General features: G+C 36.4%; 1 long non-coding RNA gene across 1 annotated transcript; it reads right to left on the bottom strand.

Annotated features, from left to right (window-relative positions):
* Positions 1–2241: 2241 nt before the first annotated feature.
* On the bottom strand, positions 2242–3961 carry LOC149374564 (uncharacterized). The gene is made up of 3 exons (XR_016293093.1): positions 3742–3961; positions 3182–3256; positions 2242–2916 (listed from the first exon to the last, which is right to left on the bottom strand). It is a non-coding gene; the product is annotated as an uncharacterized LOC149374564 (long non-coding RNA).
* Between the last annotated feature and the right edge of the window lie 200 nt (positions 3962–4161).

Below are 4161 nucleotides of genomic sequence, written 5' to 3'. Positions count from 1 at the left end.
TTTTGTTTTTATAATACCATACCATATTTAAAAATCAATATATATATATATATATTTAATTCGTTATAATTTTTTAAGTCCAACCTGAGAGTGACAAAACTATTTTAAACTCTAGTTAAATATATACATATTTCTGGCGAAAATAATAATTGGTATCAAGAGTTTTGCAGTGTACGTATTCGATATAGTTGAAGGTAAGAAGTTCTTGATGTTTTAATCGTAAACTCTAAGTAAACTTTGCCAAAAAAAGACGTTTCTTCCCTGATATCAGGTTTACCGAAAGTGCCATACATCTCCGGCGTAAAAACTCGCAGTGTCTGTGTGGGCAACAGATCGCCTAGTGGACTTGAACTTTTTTTCAGAAAAGAAAAGTGAAAACTAGATTCAACAGTTTTTAAGTGATATTTATTTTCAAGTTTACACGACGAGAGAACAAATAATAATAAAAACTCGCGCATCTCCTTGAAAGTGAAAAATAAAAAAATTCAACGAAAAAAAAGAATAATCGTTTCCAGATAGAAAATTTTACAACATTTCTTACTCAAATGTTTTTGTGACCGTCTACGGGGTGAAGACAACCTCCCTTCTTTTGTCTTCTTCCCGTTCCATACCTCAAAAACGAGCAAGCGGCTCCGGTCAATACCTGACCTCCTCTCTCGATTGCCGGGCACGCAATACATACACAATGATTTTATTATCATTACATTCAACGATTGAGCGCTTTCTTAATAAAATGAAAAGGAGAAGAAACGAGGAACAAATCATTACGTTTTATTGGGAACAGTTTGCTCGTGGAAAGGTATTTTGGCCACAATACGCGTGTTTGCTGGTCTCGCCCACGGCTCGCGAGGTAATTTCAACGCAGATTGTGCCAACAAGACTTTTTTTTATTCATAATTTAAATGTTAATAATGAAAATAAACAAGTTTATTTTTTAAGTATTATTATTATTGCCTGAATAATACTTCAATTGAATTATTCGATGAATATATTTTTGGTCAACTCCACTAATAACGTTAATTAAGTATGTGACGGTGGTTGTAAGTTAGAGGATTTCGCGCCTATGTTCGAGGGGGGAGGCAGAGAGAAGGGGGGGAGGGGCGCCGCGATAAGCCGCCGAAAAGTTGGGTAGCTGGTTGCTTGCGCTCCGATTTTAAGAAGAGAAGTTAATTGAGCCTGGCAGAGTCCTACGCCCAAGACGTCAACTAAGGCCAGCTTGCTCGGGCTGTGCAAAAGGTACCGTTTCCTCTGTCTCTCTGCGCTGGCGCCCCCCAAAAAGAAAAACAAAATACGTTAACGCCCCGACCAAGAAACATAAGAAACCGCGCTGTTATAGATTATGCGATATTCCGGTTTTCTTTGTATTCAGTAGAATTTTGCGATTTATATTTAATGTGACGCGTCGAAATAATTGACTAACGATGAATGCTGTAAGCCGTATTGTAGATATAATTCAGAGATTTATTTATGAATAAACCAAGAAAGTGTAATATAATCTAATATAATCTGTTCACGTTTATTTTCCATATACGTTCTCACCAAAATCCCTGTGTCAAGAGTCTCTCAAATTTCTTCATAATCCAATAAAACATCTTTACCATACCTGTGTTGTCACATCACCTAGTAATTACAAGTATAATTAATTGTGACATTCTTTTTGTAACTGCAAATAACCCTTGCAGTTGAACCTTGAATTTAAAAAATTGAGATAAGGGTCGGTGATTGTTGTAGTAACTCAAAAGTTTATTTTAGACCAAAAAGAGTTGTTATCCAACTCAAAATTTGATTTTGTAGGTATCGGGTCCATCCAAAAATACAAAGCTGGCCATGAGTTTTCTTTTTCACGTGGCTACAGTAAAAGGAGACAGAGATTTGTATTTAAAGCCTTGTAGTGGAGGGCTAATTAAAAAAAATTTTGTTCTAACGAATACCACATGTGTAGTGGCAAAGTCACGTTACTTAAACAGCCATGAACACTGGAACTCCATCTATGTAAATGAGATTTTCATGCACAAGAAGTACAACGTAGGGTAAGATTCATTTCCAATTACATGTGTGATTTTCTATATAGTATGGTATAACTACCGTTAGTTATGATTTCCGTAGAAACAAGACCAACGATGAGTTTGACATTGCTGTCGTGCGGTTGGCTGACAAACTAGCACCTACCAAAGTTGTAAATATCCCGGAAGTCCAAGAAAGTTAACATAATGATTGGCTACGAGTTTACACATGGTGGGTATCAATTGTTTTATTGGTACGTTAATGTGAATAAGGTTTGCAGTAACATACCACTGAAAAACCATTCAACAGTTAGCTCGGAAAACTGCCAACTGCGGACCAATTATCGAACTGGAAATAATACGGTAAGTATCAAAAGAATACAAGAGTATTGATTTTTTTTAAATTTAGTAAGTAAACTTAACTCGTAACATTTGTTACTTTTCAGGAATACGGTCACGTTATCCTTGTGACTCAAAGTGGCAAGGAAACGTTCCTATTAGGGCTACCTACAAGAAGAAATGAGATGTTCATCAATATCCACGAGCATCTACGAGAAGAGAACGCGAGTTTTTATGCGGGAGATGTATGGCACTTTAGGTAAACCTGATATCAGGGAAGAAACGTTTTTTTTGGCAGAGGTATGGTGAAAAAGCATTTATAGAGTTTACGATTAAAACATCAAGAACTTCTTACCTTCAACTATATCGAATACATGCATCGCCAAACTCTCGATACCAATTATACCAGTAAAATACATCCAAGTGCTAAATTAATTGTTGCAGCATTGGCTTGGATTATTTTATGCATCCACGGAATACGTCTGACGATGAAAATTTAATTTCCTCTTGCAGCAAGTCCAAACAAGAACGTTTCCTTACCACTTCTAGTGGCAAGAATGACATGATCATATTCCTGTAAAGTAAAAAATGTTGTGAATTAAGTTTAACCTACTAAATGTGTTCAAAATTATTATAGTTATATATGTTATTGAAATTCTTCACATAATTTTTAGCCAACCGCACGACAGCAATGTCAATGTCATTCATCTTATTTCTACTGAAGTCATAACTATGTAAATACCGTATTAATATCTAAAACCGTACATTCAATTGGAAATAATTATTCGGACAATAGTTATACTTAATAAAATAAAATCGTTAACAAAACAAGTACTTACCATTAGCCAAGGCCACTTGGGCTTCAGTAACGCGATCTGGTTTAATTTCTCTCGGAATGGCGGCTTCAGCTTTAGCTGCAACATTCGATTGATTACAAAATTATTATAACAGTATATATTTACGCCACAAGGGACGAACGTACGTACGGCGTTCTCTCCCAGGTCTATAATTGGAAGATGATACAATAATACACTAATCTCGAGTCACGTACGCGAATTTTTTTCCTTCCTCGGCTAAAATACGACGTTTTCCATGATTCCAGGGATGTAAGTACTACGTAACCTCTCGCGTAAAAACTCGCATTCTGTGCTCGCTAGAAAAGTATTGTTGGCACAATATGCGTAGAAATTGCCTCCCAAGCCGTAGGCGAGTCCAGCAAACGCGCGTATTGTGGCCATAATACTTTTCTACGAGAAGAGAACGCGAGTTTTTACGCCGGAGATGTATGGCACTTTCGGTAACCCTGATATCAGGGAAGAAACGTCTTTTTTTGGCAAAGGTATGGTGAAAAAGCATTTTTTACTTAGAGTTTACGATTAAAACATCAAGAACTTCTTACCTTTGACTATATCGAATATGTCCATCGCCAAACTCTCGATACCAATTATATTGTCGATGGTACGGAGAACGTGATGAGATATGCTTGTAATGTATTTTTACTTCCAAACGAGGAGCAACTCGTGTTCACACTGGCTCTTTTAAAACGCTTAGGTGGATAGCCACGTTATCACCTGCGATTTGATTTACTTGTGCATTTTTTCCACTTGACGAGAACAAAGAAGGTTTTCGTTCGTTTAGCAGCAGCTCTCTACTAGCTTCGAATTTTCGATTTCGTTGTGTGATGTATGTGTTTGGATAAGAAAATAGATATTATTATCTATACACTGTGCGAGAGTCATTAAGACCAGCTGTGAAATTTACGACAAAAACTATAGTGTGTCCAATATTCGTCTACACAAAAATCAATCAATGGCATTTA

The sequence above is a fragment of the Copidosoma floridanum genome, unplaced genomic scaffold (assembly GCF_036245765.1).
Source record: "Copidosoma floridanum isolate Cflo_tuat_1 unplaced genomic scaffold, Cflo_Japanese_pri ptg000019l, whole genome shotgun sequence".
In the NCBI taxonomy this organism is placed as follows: domain Eukaryota; kingdom Metazoa; phylum Arthropoda; class Insecta; order Hymenoptera; family Encyrtidae; genus Copidosoma; species Copidosoma floridanum.
Note: the sequence above shows the minus strand (reverse complement) of the source record. Positions and strands in the feature narration are given on the sequence as shown.